Source organism: Coccinella septempunctata, chromosome 2 (assembly GCF_907165205.1).
Source record: "Coccinella septempunctata chromosome 2, icCocSept1.1, whole genome shotgun sequence".
NCBI lineage: Eukaryota > Metazoa > Arthropoda > Insecta > Coleoptera > Coccinellidae > Coccinella > Coccinella septempunctata.
In genome coordinates this window covers 19,044,451-19,066,958 of record NC_058190.1, presented here as the reverse complement: position 1 = coordinate 19,066,958, position 22,508 = coordinate 19,044,451, and the positions used below count along the sequence as shown (strand labels likewise).

The 22,508-nt window shown below is 36.7% G+C and overlaps 1 protein-coding gene across 3 annotated transcripts in view; it reads right to left on the bottom strand.

Moving 5' to 3' along the window:
- Positions 1 to 22,508, bottom strand: part of LOC123307700 — a 322,483-nt gene that overhangs the window by 243,144 nt on the left and 56,831 nt on the right. The window contains exon 2 of one of the 3 annotated variants that reach the window (XM_044890107.1): positions 369 to 445. The exons of the other annotated variants lie outside the window; for them this stretch is intronic. The gene's annotated coding sequence lies outside the window, so the exon portion shown is untranslated. The remainder of the gene's footprint in view (positions 1 to 368; positions 446 to 22,508) is intronic. 3 annotated transcript variants of the gene reach the window in all.

The window sequence follows — 22,508 nt, the reverse complement described above, 5'->3', positions numbered from 1 at the left end:
TCATTATCAAGGCATATTTCAGTCGATGTTGCCAGCTTGTACAATTCTCACAAAACGCTTTAAACTTTAAATACGCATTTTTATTTTTCATTCTAAGTGCTAAAAATAATTTTTTTTTTGGAAACGGTTGAAATGGTTATTTCAAAATGTGACGTTTCGAAGATATTTTATAAAAAATACATCATTTTCGTCAGAAGGAATATTCCCTATTTAAATTCAATCCTAAATGACTCAGTTAAGGATGTTGAAGAAATAAGGAACTTTTACGACTTGCTTCGTATTTTTTGGTCACAGCATCAAACGATGGTCTATGTTTCGAAGTCTAAACCAAAACAAATGAAAAATTACAATAAAAAAATAGCACTTACTTGTTGGTCCTGAAGATATGATGTTTTAGAAGATCTTCGTTTAAAATATGTAGGGGACGATGGGGAAATTGCGGACGCTGAAGGAAAAAGAAGTATTACACTTGTAGATAATAACCTATCAGTCTGATTTTATTGATTTATTAATCTTTGGTTGATCAACTATAGAATTATCATTCATAATTTCACGGGATTAATGAACAAAATTTATTTTTTCAAGAACTACAAAACCCTTTCTGTCCGTATTTATTCGAATCATTTGGGGTAAAAGACATGTGTTGGGTTAGTTGCAGACAGTCTAGGGTACTCACGCAAATACTCAATTGAGGTAAATATTAATTGCGGAAAGCACAGATAAAACCTTATTCGAACGATGTTCCACCTGAACAGTTCTCGTATACCCAATTACCGCATTTTACAAACATTCATGGTCTAAGTAATAGTAGTTAGCAGAAAAAACAAAATAAGTCAATTTTTTTTGTGTTGCAAAATTATTTTTCTACGTCTTTCATATACATTTTCGAAACATCTGTAAACAAACAATAATTATTATTATTTTTTATTTTCCATACCTGGAGTGATTGCCTTGTTCGCAATTACCCCAAATGGCATTTCAAGAATAATAAAACAAAAATTTGAGACTAGTACAATATTTTGTTGAATGTTATTTGAGCATCACCTCTATTGAAACAAAACAATCGATAGAAATTATTCACTATTCGACATCACTTTTTCGATATACACCACAAGCAAAATAAAAAATCCTCAAAATTAGATCACAAATTACACAATTTTTTAAAATGACTTATCTTGGAAAAGTATGAACGATCACCGGTAGTAACTATTTTATTCGCACTAAAGATGATTGAAACTAGATAACTTGATCATGATAACTGAGCGCATGTAGAAGGATCTAGTAGATATCCCTGTGTCTGCTTTTACCCCGCGTCCGCAATATCCATCGTCCCCTATAGGTATTAAGCTCTCTCGAAAATAATATTAATTTCTGCTAATCCAACGGAAATCACCGAGGCAAGGTCAAATCATTTAGAGGAATTTCAAACGATTGTTTCATTATTGAAATAAATATTTTAAAAAAAGTGGACACTGTGTCTAAACTCGTGCAACATAAGGAGAAAAATATTGAGCAGGAATCCAAACTATTGCAAGCTTATTATGAAAATATAAAACAAATGCGTGATGATTTTAATTTAATTATAACTGAAGCTATTGACTTAGCGAAGGAGTCGGGTATTTCTACACAAAAAAGAAGATTTCTCGTCCAAAAATTTTCTTTGACGATACTAATATCCATCATCACATTAAAAGAAATCAAGATTTGATTGAAATTAACGTATTTAATAAAACAATAATGAATATAATTAAAGGGCAGATGAAAAATAGAAACTAGATTGAAATTCAATCTGGGAGGACTCTGCATGTTCTAAAACTCTTTAAGCACTTCATGGTTTTCACACCCAGTCTCTGATATTGCTAATATTGTTAAAACTTTTGCAAATACGAATGCCCGAAAAAATTATTTATTTTAATTGCGCTTTGCCTTATTTTGCTTATTGTGTTTTCAGTTTCATTTGCCATTATTATAATAATAGTATATTTATATATTAATTTGGTTTTAATATTATTTTGTTTGTCTTTTGCTAATAGTTTCCGTGTTATAAAATTTTGGAGTTTAGGGGATGACGAATCACCCCCTGGATCCCTATGCGAGTCGCTGATTTTTTTTGTGGTTAATCACATCGATATAAAGATCCTACATTCCAAATATGGTTATGCTCCGGCGAATAGTGTTATAAAATTTTGAAATTTAGGGGATGACGAATCACCCCCTGGATCCCTATGCGAGTCGCTGATTTTTTGAGTGGTTAATCTCATCGATATAACGATCCTACGTAACAAACAGTGGCGGGACGGCAGGGTCGGCAGTGCCGACCCAAAATTTCGCGAGCAGCAAAAATGTGAATTCTCACTTGTGTAAAATAATAATGTATAAGAAATTCTCCAAACATTACATAGCTCTCAATAAATTTTATAAAAATATTAGGTATATGATATCAATGGAATATGGAACTTCTTTGAAATACGCTGTTTCAATTTAAATCCCACATCTACTCGGTCCGTAGACAAAATACGCTCATCTCCAATCGAGCAATGAAGACAGCGCCGCAGATGCCTTCTCTAGCGACCGAGTGACCGACCGTTCGTTCTGTTCATTCAGGTACGGCATGCCGAATCTGCATTGTAAACATATCGAGTCAAATTGCTTCAAACTTGAATAATTTTTGTTGGAATTTCATTCGGATAACAATTAAAATTAGATAAGCCTCTTATTTAATGTTTTTTCCGCCAATATCCGATAGTTTCAGTTTCACATAACAGATTACAAGAGATCGCTGTTATTTAAAACGAATTTTTATCGTATTTGTTAATTTTTATAAACGTGAGTGCTGAATATATAATACTAATGAAATTCCGACAATTTTTCAAGAACTTTTCAAAGAATAAAGACCAAAACTATGATGAAAGTTGATATTGTTGGCTCAATACTTCGCACGGTGTAGGACATGTAGGTCCGGCAGGCAGCGACCCTGCCGACCCTAGAATGCCTCTCTTCGGTAACTCGAAGAATGATCGTTCGGGATATCTCGATTCTATCGCTTGCGCTCGAGGTGATGTTAATTTCTCAAAATTTCAGTGGTGAAGGGTGTAGGTTAAAAAAAATTGAAGGAATTTATTTTGAGGGCGACAGGAGGTTTTCGAAAATATTGAAGCCCCTGAAAATTTATGATTCAAACCACCAAAGTATCCGATCTAGACAGAATTAAACTGAAAACACGGGAAATTCAGTGATATATTGATTTAATGCACAAAACTCTTCTACTTGAATTACTACCAAATACCTTTTACAGTGCCTGTAAATTGTTATGAATGCCGGCATTCATTTACAAATAGTGAACACAATAAAGTTTTAAGTTTTGTTAAGGAAAATAAATTATGGTACTCATCCAATAGTAGTTCGTTGGGTACTTTTCAATTTTGTGTTGGGGGTGGACTTGCAACACAGGGAGGTTGCCTTTGGTCAGGAAGCACAACAATTCAACGAGATACTCTCAATTTGAGATTGAGATTGGTATCTCAACGAGATAACAATCCTTTAGTGATCTCTAATAATCCAGATGAAGATGGAGTCGAAAACGTAGATGGAAATTTGAAGCCTGCAAAATTATCAAAAATTTTAGTCTGATTCACGATTTCATTCTTTCATTTACCTTAGATGTTGGCGGCTTCAGACAGATGTAATGAACGAGCGTTCGAATCCCGTATATAACGGAAATTTCACGATTTCTCTTCGAATATTCCAATTCCAAGAATATAGTGAAAACTCTTTCACAAAAAGGAAACAGTAATCCGACCTATTGTCGTACAAAAATATAATTTCCAAAGTTTGTCTCTCTTTTTGTTGACTCGCCTACGTTCAATATTTGAATGAATCGAATTTCCACCTCATGTTAATTTTATCTGCGGCGAAAAAAAACTCCCGTGTATTGTGGTAAGCCCAACTTAAAAACAACGTCATATTTACGCACCCGCCAAAATTTGTAACAAAGTTTTATCGAATTTATTATTTTTAAATAGGAAAAGAATCGTATATTATATATATTCTACATATATGAGAGTCTGTAGAAGGTTCATGATTTAGATCTGTGACTTCAAAGACAAAAAGTTATGAGAACATTTCGAAATAGTCGAAATCCCATTTTCTGGTAATAACTCAAAAACAAACGTTCAAAGGATCGTGTCATCGGTTTTGCTCTAGCTCTTGTAGAGGTGCTCTCACTGGACATCCAATTTGGGACACCCCATATATTTCGCCTGTTTGATTCAGTACGGCATGAAAAATAGAATAATCAATTTATTGGGAAACAGCATTAAGACACATTTACTGTGGTTTTTCTTTATGCACTCGATCTTTCGGAATCGATTTATTTCTTCATCAGAAGTTCTACAAAAATCAACACATAAGGACATTGTTGAAATATACAAGTGATACAAAATCACAGCAAAGAAACAAATCGAAGTTTGAAAAATAGAAAATATTTCAGCGGAATATTCAATATTTGGAACTTTCAACTATGTTTTTTAAGCGAATTTGAAGAAAGTTGAACCAATAAATATTTTTGTCGAAACCCGCTGGTTTGAGCTAGTCTCCCATGAAACGGCACCTAAGACGGACAGATGTTTTCATAGAACTATAAAGATATAGAATTTGAGCGTTCCGCCAAAAAGTACCTACGCAAAAGTGTAGCTCCCGCTGGCGAGGTACGCATATGCTTCGTGAACTTATACGCATGAGAGAAGGGGCATGTCATTCTGTTGCTTTAGTTACCATATGGGACATAATTCAAATAACAAAACAACAGTTTTCCTCAGAGTTTCAAATCGACCAATATCCGCAATTTATTTCATTTATTTTATTGTTCGTTATTGTTATGTGTTTCTTATTGTTCTTTAGTTCAAATAGTTTTTTTAGGCCGAATTCAGATCACAGGGATCCCCAAACAAGTAACTTTAATCAAGTGAACATATACATAATTTATTTTCGAGATAAATACCGGAAAATTGAGTTTTTGAATTTTCTTTCAGTAAAAATGGGTAATATAAAGCGATGTTTTGTATAGTACAAACAAAGAGAATGTGAGGCTTCATCGGTGAGTTCACATTTAGAGAATTTTTTCTTTAAGCTAATTCGACAATTTTAGTTTCCCAAAAGATGCTTCCAACTATGAACAACATTGGTTTAGATGCTATACATATCATCAGAGAAGAAGATGACTTGAAGAAAATGTGGATCTGCAGCAAGCATTTTACCGAGACTGATTACAAGTCCAAATATCTCAAATCAAATGCAGTACCACCTAAAAGAAGGTCAGTTGACTTTAATTTTTTTTTCATTCTATATTTGAATAATTTGGATTGCATAGAGAGTAGTTATTTCTGAAGATCCCCCTTTTCTAATTCACATAGCCACAACAAATTTCATTTTCAAAAGTTCACTGATGTGTGTAATATTTTCTATCAGCAAAATGAACATTTAAAGAGTGCTTCAAAACATGCAAATTCTTGTCCACGGCTGCTTAGGCCATTCAAACAAATTTCCACATCAGCCGAATGAGCCTGCTGCTAAGCAGATCTTGGTAATTCCAATACTCAATCGGATTTTATATATAAATTTTTATAGAGAACTTTTTTTTTTGGTCTGAAACATAAGAAAAAAAAATTTTTCGAGAAATAAAATAAGTTTACTTGCTATTCCATTTTCATAATTTAATGTTTGAACATGAAAGAAAACCAATCAAAACTTTAATAGTGGTAATTTCATTAAGAAAAAAGCAATCATATATATATATTAATTGGAAGGGTTTCATTTCTCCTCCTCAATAAAACTAGGTCAGAATATAATTTATTAACGTTATCCATATAATTTTCACATGATGAATCGTGAGAAGAAAAGATCTCGAAGAGGTGTTGGTCACTAAACCCAGAGCAGATCTGGAATGCTGGTGCTCCCGAGAATGAAGATCTCAATGCTCCCAAAATACCAACGCAAGCCAAAGTTACTAAGAGAGCGTGTCTAACACCACCGGATTATAACGACGAGATTGGGAGTCATTGGCTCCGCCAATCCGAAGCTATTGGAACTGTTTATGGTCCAAGCAGAAAAGCTTACTTTCCTTTCCTTCATCCTAACTGATGATAGAAAAATTCTGGAAAGATGGAAGGAGCATTACTCCCAGGTCTTGAATCAAAATAATGACTCGGATTTATCCATTTTAGACCGTCTCCCCGCGTATAGTCCGATGCGTATAGACGCTCGCTCACGAAATCTCAATATCGGAAATAATAACGGCGATAAAGGATATGAAAAATAATAAGTCACCTGGTCTAGACGGCCTTCCAGCGCAGATATTCAAGGCCCTGGATGGACATATAGTCAATAGTCTCCTAACACTATTCCGCAAGATCTGGGAACAAGGAGAAGTGCCACAAGACTTCAGAGACGCTTTAGATATCAACCTCTATAAGAACAAAGGCGATACGTCAAATTGCAACAATTACATGGGCGTATCGTTGCTTAGTGTGGCCGATAAAAATACAGCCTATATCGATTTAAGTAATGCCTTCGACTCGGTGAATCGGAAAGCGTTATGGAAAATCATGGGAGTACCCGAAAGATTCTTAGCCGTGTGTAAAAGCCTCCATACCAATAACACCTCTAGAATACAGAATAATAGCTCTACAACCAACCATTTCTTAACCAACTGTGGAAGAAAACAAGGCTGCGTGTTAGCGCCTTTACTGTTCAATATTTTCGCCATAGCTGTCTCGATAATTGCTGACATGAGTAAGCCTGTAAGAGGTGTTGGAATAAGATTCAGATTTGATGGAGGCCTGTTCAACCTGAAGCGCCACAAAGCAAAAACCCGTACCAAGTTTATCACGGAACAATATGCAGACCACTATGCAATTATCGCTAGCAGCTTAGAGGATCTACAGATAATGTTGGATACCTATAAACATATATACGAAGCTTTGGGCCTTAGACTTAATATTGACAAAAACAAAATCCTGGTAAGTCCGCCAGAAAGCGTTCAAACAGATATCAGCCTGGAGGATGAAACACTAGAACAAGTCGAGCAGTTCAAATACTTGGAAAGCTTCATAAATACTAGGGCTAACCTGGACACGGAAATACACAACCGTATCAATTCGGCATCACGGGCATTCTGGAAGCTGAAGGACAGAGTATTTCAAAATCACGACCTCGATCTGAAGACCAAGACAGCTGTTTACAGAGCAGTGGTCCTCCCAACGCTCCTTTACGGAAGCGAAAGCTGGACACCCTACAGGAGACATATTAAACAGCTTGAACGATGGTTTCACAAAGTTTCAAATGCAGCGCGCGAGTTGTACAACAATTGAGACTCAAGTAACGAGAGCCCGACTCAGATGGAGAGGCCACATTCTGAGGATGCAAGACACAAGACTTCCCAAAATAGCTCTGTACGGCGAATTCACAGAGGGAGCTCGGAAACCAGGAGGCCAGTATAAGCGGTTTAGGGATATACTATATACTGCATCAATCCCTAAAATCAGTTAATGCCAATCATATCTGGGAACAACTAGCCTTAGATAGATCACAGTGGAGGTCTTGGGTCCACACATGCCCGGAGTGTGGAAGGATCTGTAGATCACGGCTGGGTCTCTTCAGTCACAGGAGGGTAAAGTCGCAATTAGCCTTAAGAAATCAGGGTTTGATAGCACCGATTTTAAAAACAAAAATTTTTTTCAATCTTTTTGTAGGTTTTTTTCTCGGTAACGGGATACAGCAATGAAGGAATGAATGACATGATGAAAATATATGGAAAAGATCTCCTAACTGACCACAACATGCGAATTGATAATTAAAAGTATTATCGTTTTATAGGTTCATTCGGAATGAAAGCTGTGTTTTTCCATGAAATACTTCGTGGAAATAAGCTTCAGAATTATTACATAACTTCCTTTTATTTTATCATTCAGAACTGGTAGATGTTTCCATTATTACGAATCAAAAAAATCGTCGTTTTTATGTTACATTTCCAAAAATTGGGAATATCAATTTTTATAAATTTATTTCAGATTCGATGGACCCAATAAGAATCTGTAATACCAATTTTGTTGGCAGTCCTATGGAGCTTGGCACGCCTATAGTGAATCCTACAGAAACAATAAGTAAGTCTGAATATCCAATAATGTAAAATATAATATATTAACTCGTGATGTCTCTGGCAATAGAATTACCTGAAATATATCGATATGTTCAGTACTTTTCTTAAGATTTCATTTGAATCAAAAATTCATTCACGGCACTTTAAGGGATTTCTGCCTCTTATATCAAATTTTTCAAGCTTTTGAATGATTTACGGTTCCCCAAGCACAAAAGCATTAACTACGATCTTTGAGTATGTAACGTGCGTTCAAAAAAATTCGTCGTCAAGTAGGCTATGGAATTTTGAACGTCGATATTTCGTGTCTAAACGTAATTCTTTGCTCGTGCTTTACTATTTTCCAGGTGAACTGTCATTTTAGCATTTTGGGTTGTTGTTGAATTAAAATTATCAGCAAATTATAAAGATGGTTTTTACGGACGTGTGAAAGACTTTTACTATTGAATTCTTCTTCAAAATTGGAAAGAAAATTGAAGGAAAATGGAAATATTCTGTTTCGGCGACTTCATTGAAGCCTATGTTGCTGTAGATTATTAAGAATGAATTTTTCCATTGTACTGTTTTGCGATGTGTTGACGAAACAGGTATGTTCAAACAAAAAAGGAAGTGGTATACCAAAAAAGAAAACTCTAGAGTTCAGTAATAATGAAAACATGGTGACAGAAGCTCGACAAACCTCTCTTCAGATTTTATCTCAAGTGGATGGAGTATCCGTTGGCATATGCCACCCGATTTTGAAAAAAAGATGTCCATTTGTTTCCATAAAGATTGACATGTTATCAGAAAACTGAAAAGGTTGTGATTACCTTACCTTGTAGCATCCGAGAAAAATTGGAGTTCAGTATCATACTCATCATACTGAACTGTCAGTATGCATCAGTCAAAGGCAAAATGTGGACCTACTTTCTTTTATGGAACTTCAATAGCAGAACGTTATGAAGGAGAAAGTATCATGCCTTTTTATAGCTGAATTGAATTTTAATAAATTGTCTAATAGCTATTTTCATGTAATTCAGTTCTTTTAGTTTAGTCATGGATTTTCAGTAATGACTGAATCAATTCAATATTTATAGAGAATTAATAAACATTTTATTGAGAATCTTACTGTGATTTATTCATATGATTGAAGTAACTAGAACCTTCTTACAAAAAAACATACTACCACGATCAATTCAAGATTCATTTCTCTTACGTATGAAAATAGTGGACGGTTAAAATTTTTACGAAGAACTTTTCTAACCGCCTCAGATTGTTTGGATTCTTGTCATCTTACTCAATGAAAGAAATGATTTTCGAAAGTTGGGTGAAATTTACAGGTAACCTTTTCTGAAAAGTGCCTTTCCGTACAAAATTACGATATATAGGTTAATGTCATCATTGTTTACATTTTGGGAAGATGAAGTAATTCAAGGAAAGACATACGTTCAGCCACCGAATATCAGCCTTCAAAATTTCATAGCCTACTTGACGACGAATTTTTTTGAACGCACGTTATAAATAATTAATACTCAATGCTGCGATATAGATTGTTCATATAGCCACATAAAACAATTTTTTTCAGCTGTTATTGAAAAAAAGGTTCAGTAATGGTTCAATTGTAACAAATTCCTCCAAGAAGTCGAGGGAATGTTTAGAAACTTTGCTGAACATAGAACTAACTATTAGAGCATTGCGACAATGTTGCAGACGTTGAGACTGAAAAATAAAGTAGAGAACTTGAAGGATCTTGTGAAGCATCTGAAAAAGAAGAACTTCATATCAGAAGAAGTTGTAGAAATGATTTTGGTAAGTATATCGAACAAAGAAATAGTTCAAAATTTAATATGGTTAAGTTAAGTTCCTTCATCAAAAAACATTATTGATCAAATGGTCATATTTATTAAGAAATAAAAATGACTAGAATACATATAATTATAAGATAAAATACAAAAATTTCCATTTTATAGTCTATATGTACTTAAGAAAATTATAAGTAACATACAATCTAATAAAAAATTAATAAACTCATTTCTAAATCTATATACATTTTTTCTACCACCCTTATCCATTTTCCTAAAATCCACTATCCTGATTTCATAGAACATGGAGGAAGAGGTCAATTAACTTTACTCAACCTGCACTAAATCTTCCCTTTCAATATAGGATAGTGTACCTGTGCATTTCAAAATATCATAAAAAGAAGAATAAAAAATAGGAAGTTGAGGAAACAAAAAACATACTTTGAAGAAATGAGGAAGTTTGCACTCAAACTGCAGTTTTATTCCTCCGGAGCATATGATTATGTAAGAAGAACTTGGAAGAATTTATTGCCACATACATCTACTATACGTAATTGGTACAGTGTGGTAGATGGGATTCACAAGGGAAGCATTAAGTGCGCTGAAGAGTTTTTGTACCAACAAAAAAACATTTTGTAATATTGTCATAGACGAGATGAAGATCAATGAGATCGTTTACTCTGGAAGTAGATTTTATGAAGTAGTGGACATGGGAACTGAATTAACAATTCAGCACGAGGGGGCACGAAAGCCTCATATGCCTTGGTGTTAATGGCGGTGGCAATTAATGACCATTGGAAAATACCCTTAGGTTATTTTTCAAATAAAAGTTTGACTGGGTAAGAAAGATCAAATTTATTATTTAAATGTTTGGAGCTCCTTCAAGAGTCAGGCGCCATAGTGCACTCTATTACCTTTGATGGGGCAGCATCAAACCTCTCAATGTGTCAACATTTAGGTGCAAATTTCAACATTTTCTCTGCAGATTTTAAGCCATGGTTCACAAACCCAGCAACTGGTGAGAAAATACTGATATTTCTGGATGCCAGCCATATGATCAAACTCGTAAGAAACACCATAGGAGACTAGGGTGTTTAAAAAAATGCTGGCAAAAATATTGAATAGAAATATTTCAGATTTCTCGAGCGTGTCAGATTAAGATACAGTTATGCCCTACGTGTCTCTGATAATGAATTCATGCTTATCTGACAGTTTGCGCGCTGGGACTGGCCGTACGGAAGGGTTGAAAATGGTAAAAAAAAATTCCAGCGGCTCAGATTTTTGGAGGATATGACGCAAGATCACAGAGGTCCTTTGGAAATGTAAAAAAAAATCGTTACTTGTACATACTCGAGCATGTCAGATTTTCACACAGATGGTTAATCTCGGTGTTGTAGACGTGTTGCCCCATTAATCTGACACTAATCAGGGGGGCTTTCTTAATCTGACATTTCGAATATGATAAAAATGCTTCCTTTTCGAATATTCCTCCGCCTGTATCCCTAATCGTTTTTGTATTCATCATGAAATTTGTAGATAATAAAATTCTACACAACTTTTGTTTGAAGCAATTTTACACACTCTTAACCTCTCTCGAGTTAGAGGGCGATATGGAAGAGGAGCTTAGTCACACATGCGACAGGGCAAGGTCAATGTAGAATCCCAGTCTAATCTACATTCATCCAATTGTCAAAATGACAAGCTATTTCTATGATGACAATTTCAAAATTGGTCACGACAATTTTAGTGTTGTCTCGGACTGAACCTTAGAATGTACTATTTTCCAAAGAGTGAATTTTCGCTTCCGCATGTATCGCTAAACACCTCGCATTAATCGCCATATATCTCAAAAACGTTTGAAAGTTGAAAAAATTGCTTGGGACAAAATTTGTAGAAAATGTTATGCTCTAAAACTTTTACCCAGCAAACCAACATGAACAGAACATTTGAAACATAACTGTGGATTTATAAATAAATATTCCATACACATAACGTTCTCATTTCACATGATACATATCAAACATAATATAATATTTATGTAACATATATATTAATTTGTTGTTTTTCATGCAAAGTATATGGTATATCAATTTAGTATTATCTGTGATACGTATCATTTTGAATGAGAATGTTATGTATATGGTATATTTATTTATAAATGCACAATTTTCATTCAAATGTTCTGTTAATTTTATGTAGCAATCATAGCATTAAATCCATATTATTCCGATATGAGAGTATATACATAACATATACTTATATTAATTTTTCAGCAGTCATCCCGATAATGAAACTTACAGTATGATTTATTGAATCGTAAAAAAGTACAAACATCAGTACTGAAAGTAGCTGATATCGAAACTGTTTTATTCAATTTCCTACTACTAGCGGATAGAATCCGCCAAAATAGGCGAATTATAAATGAACTTTGACAACTCGACTTTCATAACCTCAATTATTGACGTTCGGAGGAAAGAGAAGGGTTGTGTGATTATGCTGAATATTCACATTAATGCATCATTATGACAAATTTATGATATATATTATAATTTATAATATTTACAAGGATAGTAAACCTGATTCCATTCGTCAGAGACACAATATTGTGTATATCTGATGATTTTGTGTGACAAATGAAAAGCAAATACTCGAGTTATTCTTTGAAACATAAAGAATGCGATTTAAGTTTGAGTTTTGAGACCTATTTGGTTTCCGCATTGGTATAAGAATCAATTTTTATTCCATGCATTTAATATGGGGCACTTATATGAATTTGTCACATGTTTCCATATGTTGGAGGGACCACTCAGGAACACAAGACGTCGAAAAGTAAGCAGGTTCGAGCCCGGAATGAGAAGGAATTTTAGGTCAGAGCGGAAGACAACCACGGATCGTAGACATAGGTTACTAAAGAAGTCTCACGTATAAATACTGACAATCAATCAGGTGCAACAATAAATTATCGTTTTGGTACAGTTTTTGCCCAAAATAAATACGTACGTATTTCATCAAATATGGCGATCCATTGAATTTTGGATGTCCTTGTATTTAATGATGTTATATTTCAAATTGGTAGCAGATGTTCTGTACCAGAGCAATCATCTTTTGCACATAGCATATGTAAGGTACAAAGTACCTATGTGTACCGAACATGTAATATTGCAGTTTCGTTACAGTATACATAGCGAAAGGCGGACATAAAGCCCTCGTTGGACAGTTAACGGATAGATCGTGTACGAAACTTTGCTATGTAACACGGAACGTTGCAATATGTATGATACGTTGATGTTATGCAATTGTGTTTGCTGGGTATAATGAATGCGAAAAAGATTTGAAGCCTGGGGGAAGAGATAATTCAAAACTGATTTTTGTGACCTTTACGGACAATTTTTATTGTTTCGGCTTGCTAAAACTGTCAGATTATATTTTTTTCGTTATTCTTGAATCAATAGCTTCAAAATAAGAAAGACGCCACCGCGATCGAGAATGTACACGTGACGTTTTTTTTTTTTGGAACTTTGGCGCCCTCCCACACGTTTTCGACTTCCTCAAATTGTCAATTTATGGAATATATACTTTTCAACATTTAATTAACCACATATGTATATCTTAATCTGACACGCTCGAGTATGTACAATGATCGTTTTTTTTTTTACTATTCTGACAGGCTGTCATATACAATTCCCCCTATATACAGGTGTAATTTTTGGTAGAGGTGTGGTGATAAAAGCGATTCGACACAGTGTACGTGTCGAACCAAGTTTGTCATCCCCAGAAGATACCTGCACATTGTAACAATGGCATTCTTGGACTTGACCCTCAACTTTCTCCACCGTCAAGGAAATTCCCGAATTGCAATGAAATCTTCGTTGTCATGTCATATGAGTCACTTCAGGTACAAGGGACTAGAAAGATTTGGGAGGCGCAAGTCCACGGAGCCCATTGGGCAGGTCGAGGGGTGAACCGGTCGTGAATTGTGGTGTACAAATTGCAGGAATTGTCATGAATTGAATTGAATTGCCAAGAATTGTCATGAATTGCCAGGAATTGTGGTGAATTGTCAAGAATTGTTGTGAATTGCCAAGAATTGTGTGAATTGTCAGGAATTGTTGAGAATTGTCGTGAATTGTGGAGAATGGGCTATTTTTCCAAATTTCAAAATCTAAGAATTTTTATAACTCAAATACATATATGGAAATTTATTTTTTTAGAATTTTAACACATTGCATTCGGTCGGACATTGTGATGTCAGAAGAGCTCTCTTATAGAACATGGATATGTTCTATAGAACATACCTTATATAGAATTCAGAATATTTTTTGGTAATATGTGGATATTTCGGTGGATATGGAATTCTATATTTTCTTGATCGGTTTCACTGGTGTCGAATTGACAAAATTACTAGACTGTAGTAAGGGCATTCTACGTTACACGCTTTTACACAATCGAATGTTTATTAAGTTTCGAAGGGTGTATATCTGAATTTTGAAGCGAATCTAATTTGAATTCGATTTTGAAGTTTTAGGAAACTTGCCCATCGTCGTAAATTATAAAGAATTGTTCTGAACTATTAATTTCCGTGAATTGTTCGAAAATTCTCATGAATTGTCTGGAATTGTTATGAATTGCAATGCATTTTCCAATTGTTGGGCGATTCGCTGTCTTGCAATTCACAGGTGTCCAACCTGTCCAACTATTAGGACGCACAAAGGGAGGTTTGCACATGTATATGGATATGTATATAGTCATATTCATGTAGACATGTATATAGTCGCATGCCGGCGCAATTGTGCAAACTCCGAGTTTAATTTCTGTATTCTGTGATTTGAATTAAAGTGATATAAGATTGAGCAGGTAAGAATTTCTTATTGATACACAATAATTTCCTACGGGTGTGAAGCCAGGTTTCTTTCATCCACAGTTACAATCTGTCAACGCCGCGCTCTAAGGATAACAGTATTGTTCAGTATACAATTCTTACAGTTCTAAAAAAGATATTAATGCTCGTTTTAGGATTTGAGTATCTCTTGGAAAAAGAATGAGATATGGTGCAATCTGATATTATTCATACCTTGATTTATACCAATGAAAATCATCAAAGCTGGAGGGATTCAAAGTTAAAAATTTCAAATTTTCTCGAGACATGTGCATTCTTGAGAATAGAGTAAATTGGTTCGATATAACATTTTACATCATGAACAGTCATCAAAACACAGGGACTATTCACCAACAATATTGGTGAATATTGGTCCCGATCTCTTTGCGTTCAATAGCAGGTACCTGAAACGATTCCTTTGGTTGAAACCGTTTTATTACTCTGTTGGGAAAAACCCATTAAAATCATTGTTAAGAAAGGGCGTTCTTTCTTCACTGCATATAATATAATTTTGGTTATTTCAACCTCATTTTTAACACTTTTATAATTTCTGAGAGGATGTTAATTCGAAATGTCGGTCTATATCGGTATATCGATTGCAATAATGTCAATTATATATTCACAGCTTCTTCCCTCTCAACCTGACAAAGATAATTCGGAGGTTCATCTAAGACTTGGAGACTCGCTTGGAGATGTCTCTCCAAGTCTAAAATAAAAATTATTAGAAACATTTGTCTAATGTTTGTAATCAATAGAGCTTTAGTAATGTAATAATTAAGGTTCGCGTTGAATGAATTCCTAGATATGTAGGTACACACTAAGGATCACCGAATTGGGCAATTCGGAGAGGGATATATTTTTAGTTGATTAATCAGTGAAGATGAATTAATAATATTAATAATTGTTTTCAGCACTCAAAAAGTAGACATAGATATTTCAGCACGTATGTCGAATCTCTTGATGGTTATTCTGTAAGCTCTTTGTTATTCCATATAAATTGAACGAACAACTTTCATGAGAACACAATCTTGATTTCAACGCACCATGTTTCTGAAACCTGGTAAGTTGTGTTATTATTTTGTAGTACTTCACATACTTTCATAAAATTCCATAAAATAACTCGACATGTTGATGTATGATTTAAAATTAATAGCTTGCACAGTAACCATTTTTTTCAACTACTCGATCAATTTGCGTTTGATAGAAGGTACTGATTCAAAAGATTCCACCTAGAAGTATTTCTTCGCTTCATAAAATTTTATAACTCAATTAGGAAAAACCTACAAAAATTGTCGTTACGAACGGGTACGCTCTGTTGTATTCAATATTAGGGTTGCCCATTTTGACCAAAAAGATTTTATGCACAGAATAACTCTAGAGCCATTTGCTGAGGGAATTTTAAAAAATTTACCTGAATGTATTTTTTCGGATCATACAATTTTATACCTCAATTTGGAAAAATCCAAAATTGTCGTTATGGAAGGGAATGCTCTTATCCTATATTAGGTCGTTTTCACAACATTTTATTCAGTTGAATTTCAAAGTTGTTTGAATCAGCCTATATAACTATATAACTATGTTGATGAGGGGAGGTTAATAGTACATCAAACAATGAAGTATAGGATATCCATGGATAGAAGCAATTTCTGTAAGCTAGCCTCAGTTAGCCTTAACTACTATCTGGCTATATCTATAACATATATTATTGAGTGGTTTCAGACCTCTCATAGTGTGATGTGAAGAAAATTCCCAAAATATATATTCAAAAACAATACATAACTATGAATTGTATTGAATTGTCATGAATTGTATTGAATTGTCATGAATTGTATTGAATTGTCATGAATTGTATTGAATTGCCATGAATTGTATTGAATTGTCCGTGAATTGCCTTGAATTGCCATGAATTTTCTTGAATTGTGTGAATTGTTGAATTGTCTGAATTGTTTTATATGCTATTATAGGAATTGCGTGAATTGTCTGAATTGTGGTGTACAACATTTTCATGACCGGTTCACCCCTCGGGGCAGGTATATAAATACCTCAAATATAGGTAAAAGAGGAGAGTGGTTACAGAGACTGGTTAGCAGTTATCGACAACGGTCGAAACATTCTTGTAATTAGAACAGATCTCCCGATGAATAAACATATTCCTTCGTTTCCACAAGTGTTTTAATGTTTCCCGTAAACACATACACCTCAAACTGGTGACCCCGACGTGATCTGCGTGTAAAAAAAGAGGTTTGCGTTTACGAAATTTCGATACGGAAGTGTGTGTTAAAAATGGCTTCTGATCCTACCGACGAAATCACCAACGTGGAAGCGACCGAAGATTCCATCAGTGCAGTGCGAGACCTCAAAATTTCCCAATTCTGGCCTAATAAAATCGCGCTATGGTTCAAGCTTTTAGAAGCTCAATTCACTTCAGCTCGCGTAACCAACGACGACACGAAGTTTAGCATAACTATCGCGAACGTCGGCGAACAATACATCGAACAAATCGAGGACGTTATCCTGCATCCACCTGTGACGAATCGATACGCGTACTTAAAACAAGAACTGATGAAGAGACTAACCGAATCAGACAGTTCGCGAGTGAAAAAGTTGATCGAGAGTGAGGAAATCGGCGACCGAACGCCCTCGCAGTTTTTCCGAGACTTGAAAAAGCTTGCGACCGCGACAATCCCGGACGATTTCATTCTGACGCTGTGGAAAAGTCGTCTACCTACGGACATTCAGCGAGTTTTGGCCGCGTCTACCGAGACAAGCATTGCAGCTATCATCGAGATGGCTGACCGTATACGCGAAATACGCGAAGAACCGCGACGAATCGCCGCAATGTCCAGCGATCGCGGATGCAGTGAACTTGGTGAATTGCGGGAAGAATTAAGACAGTTGCGTTCGCGAATTGAAACTTTGTCGCTAAACAGGCGACGCTCACCTTCACGAAGACGCGGACGAAGTTCAAGCCGTGGTCGATACCAAAAGCAGGATGGTCTCTGTTTTTACCACTCTAGGTTTGGAAATAAGGCCAAAAAGTGTAACCCTCCGTGTAACTGGTCGTCGGGAAACGACAAAAGTCGTCCGTAAACGCGGCTCACGATGACGACTCGAAAGCTCGCCGCATTTTCGTTACCGACAGACAGACAAGAGTATCTTTTCTTGTCGATACGGGTGCGGACTTGTGTGTTTACCCGCGAAATCGCCTAAAGGGACCGATGCAAAAACACACGTATGAACTTTCTGCAGCGAACGGCACACGCAGCAGTGCATACGGCACTATCGCGTTGAAATTGGACCTGTCCCTTCGACGAAGTTTTGGGTGGAAATTTGTAGTGGCGGACGTTAACACACCTATTATCGGTATAGACTTCTTGTCGTATTATGGATTATTAGTGGACGCGAGAAACCGACGGTTGATCGATTCGATAACAAACTTTTCAACGAACGGTAAACCAGTAAAAACAGACGTTTCTTCCGTGAAAGTGGTAAATGGCGAATCAGTGTATCATCGACTTCTAGAAGAATACCCTGAACTTACTCGGCCACCGGTATTCAGGAAGGAAGCAATTAAGCATGGAACCAAACACCATATAAAAACGACACCTGGTCCACCAATCCATTGTAAAGCACGACGACTTGCCCCTGACCGTCTTAAGCAGATCCAGACGGAATTTGAAGTTATGATAGAACAAGGAGTCATCCGCCCATCGAAGAGTCCCTGGTCATCTCCACTTCACAGCGTTCCCAAGAAAGACGGCACTCTCCGTCCATGTGGAGACTATCGCGCCTTAAACGCTAGGACGATACCCGACAGGTACACACCACCTCATATCGAGGATTTCTCCCAGAAATTGTATGGTAAGACAGTATTCTCTAAGATCGACCTAGTGAGAGCCTACCATCAAATTCCTGTCGCGGAAGAAGATATCGAAAAAACCGCGATCATTACCCCGTTCGGTCTTTTCGAGGCCGTTAACACAATGTTTGGATTACGTAATGCTGCACAAACCTGTCAAAGATTTGTCGACGAAATAATTCGTGGTTTAGATTTTGTTTATGCGTACATTGACGATTTTTTAATTGCTTCGGATAACGAGACGCAGCATTACGAACACCTGAACATTTTGTTCAAACGTTTAAATGAGTACGGCGTTGTAATCAATCCGGCGAAATGTGTTTTCGGAGTAAACGAAATAACTTTTCTCGGATATACTGTTAACTCACAAGGCATAAAACCTTTGGCGGAACGTGTAGATGCTATCGTAAAATTTCCCAAACCAGAAAATATCAAACAACTTCGCAGATTCTTAGGCATGGTAAACTTTTATCGACGGTTCATTTCCAACGCAGCTGAAATCTTGCAACCTTTAACCGACCTATTGAAAGGTAAAATCAAAAGAAACGCGGTGATATCCTGGAATGAAAGCGCACTTAACGCTTTGAACTTGGTAAAGCAAGCTCTAGTTGACGCAACTATGTTAGCGCACCCTATCCCTGGCGCACCAATCAGCATTGTGGTAGATGCCTCCGATTACGCGATAGGAGCAGCTCTACAACAATTGACTAATAATTCGTGGCAACCTTTAGCGTTTTATACAAAATCTCTACCTACAGCTCAAAGTAAATATAGCGCATACGACAGAGAGCTATTAGCAATGTACTACGCTGTAAAACGTTTCAGATACGCCGTGGAAGGTCGAAACTTCGTGATATTCACCGATCACAAACCACTCACATACGCATTCAATCAAAATTTGGATAAATGTTCCCCTCGACAATTTCGACAACTCGACTATATTGGCCAATTCACTACTGATATACGGTATATCAAAGGCCAGGACAACAGTGTAGCCGACGCATTATCGCGAATCGAAGAAATTTCCGAGGTAGTTGACCATCGTACTCTCGCAGTCGCGCAAGAAATCGACGAGGAATTACTCAAAATCCTCGAATCCGGAAATGAAAACTCCCTCAACATAAAGAAAGTCTATTTTCCCGATTTCAACGTCCAAATTTACTGCGATTTAACCAACGAAAGCGTTAGACCATTTGTGCCAAAACAGTTTCGCCGAAACATTTTCGACTCTTTGCACAACCTTTCGCACCCTGGTATAAAAGCCACAAACAAATTAATAAGTTCGCGTTTCGTGTGGCCATCGATGAATAAAGACTGCCGCGAGTGGACGCGCTGTTGTGTCCCGTGTCAACGAAATAAAATAACTCGCCACGTTTCCACGCCAATCAAACAGTTTGACAGTTCAGCTGGTAGATTCGAACATGTCCACATCGACATTATCACAATGCCATATTCACAAGGCTACCGATATTGCCTTACATGTATTGACCGTTTTTCAAGGTGGCCGGAGGTAGCGCCAATCGCAGATATGGAAGCCTCCACTGTGGCCTCAGCCTTTTTGTCTACTTGGATTTCGCGTTTCGGTGTCCCGCTCCGAATAACATCGGATCAAGGTCGACAGTTCGAATCCAATTTATTTAGGGAACTATGCAAGCTACTCGGTACAAAACACATACGTACAACAGCTTACCACCCTCAAGCTAACGGTATGGTCGAACGGTTTCACCGCCAACTTAAGGCAGCAATAAAGTGCCACGCCACGGACAATTGGTTGAAAACATTACCAATAGTTCTTTTAGGAATTCGATCGTGCATCAAAGAAGATTTGAATGCAACTTCTGCCGAAATGATTTACGGTTCAAGTCTTCGACTACCTGCCGAATTTTTTGCCCCTTTGAATCAGAAAACAAATTCGGATTTCGTAGAAAAATTGAAGGTACGGCTCAACGATGTCAAGCCAAACGCCGTTATTCGGCATGGTTCTAAACCAACCTTCATTTTCAAAGACCTGTCTACTGCTAAGCACGTTTTTGTTCGGCGAGATGCAGTTCGCGCGCCCTTGCAATCTCCGTATGACGGACCATACGAGGTAGTACATCGCCATGATAAATATTTCGTAATCAAAATAGGCGACAAAAAAGTGACCGTCTCATTAGACCGACTAAAACCAGCCTTTCTTTTGACGAAAGACTGCGAACCCGAAAGCGAGTTTAATTCTCAATACGTAGTTGTACCCGATCAAACTTTCAAACCCGAACATACTGAAGGAAATAGTAATCGCGAACATTGCACTACACGTTCAGGTAGAAGAGTACGTTTCCCGGATAGATTACAAGTCGGATTAGATTAAGCCAATTACATTCACCATTTATATATACATTTTTTTTTTCAAGCATATCTAATACTAATTTTTTTTTTCTCTCTTTGTCACAATTTTCCATAGTAATAATGTACAAATATAAATTGTTTCATTTTTCATCGTAACGTTATTACTGGTAAGGGGGTATGTGGTGATAAAAGCGATTCGACACAGTGTACGTGTCGAACCAAGTTTGTCATCCCCAGAAGATACCTGCACATTGTAACAATGGCATTCTTGGACTTGACCCTCAACTTTCTCCACCGTCAAGGAAATTCCCGAATTGCAATGAAATCTTCGTTGTCATGTCATATGAGTCACTTCAGGTACAAGGGACTAGAAAGATTTGGGAGGCGCAAGTCCACGGAGCCCATTGGGCAGGTATATAAATACCTCAAATATAGGTAAAAGAGGCCCGAGTCAATCGCTTGACAGGAGAAGACGTGCTACAGTGCTCCTAGTGCTATAAAAGAGAAAGCGGACGAGAAAGTCACAGTGCCGTAAAAGTGAAAGCGGAGGTGAAAGTGCCCACTAACCAAGCTACGGAATATTTGATTCCGTCTGTGAAGTTGTGTAGGTTCTATATTTGTTATCGGAATTTTAATTCGTTAAAATTTTCAAAGTTGGTGTTCATCCTAAGTGTCCAGAGAATTTTCTCGTTGGTACTGCAGAAAACATCAGGTGAGCTTATTTTTCGTATCTTTCTTTCTGATTTTTCTCATAGCGTAGAGAATTTTTGATGAGCCGTTTTGTTTATATGCATGAGATACATTTTTCTTTTGTCTTGAAAAATTTTATTTCCAATTTCTTCGAGTAGCGAAGTAATTATTAATTAGATTCTAAAATGTCTGACCATTCGGACTGCGAGTCCGTAATGGAAGAAGACGCGCCAGAAATCGCTAATGTCGTGTCCGAACACGATATTTTGAGAGAGGAGAACGCAAGTTTGAAAGCGAGGGTGAATGAGTTAGATAGATGCGTATCTAGCTTAGTTGCTGAGATTAAAAATCTCAGGGAGAGGCTCGAGTTGCAGGAGGGAAATAAGGAAAGTCCTTACTCCAAAGCACTCAAGAAGAACATTATTTTGAAAAATGTCCAAGAAGTGAACTTACCGGTTCAAAAACAGAAGATGGAGGTGGTCAAAACCCCTCAAACCAAAATTTCCCCACCCGCCAAAAGAGTGAGAAAGGATAGCTCCTCGTCAAATGAAGAGGCAAACAAGAAAAGAGTCTTGGAAACCCCAGCCCAAGAGAAAACCACTCCAGTGGAGAGAAAAGAAAAAATCCCCCCAGTTACCCTGAGGGGTACGTCCGAATGGACGTCAATTTCCAACGCGTTAATGCGAAACGGAATAAATTACAGCAGAGCGACTACTGTGAAGGACGGAATTAGGGTCGTTCCACAAACCGCGGAAGACCACAGAAGAATGACGGACTTCCTTCATAAAATAAATAGGGAGTTTTACACTCTTCAACGGGAGG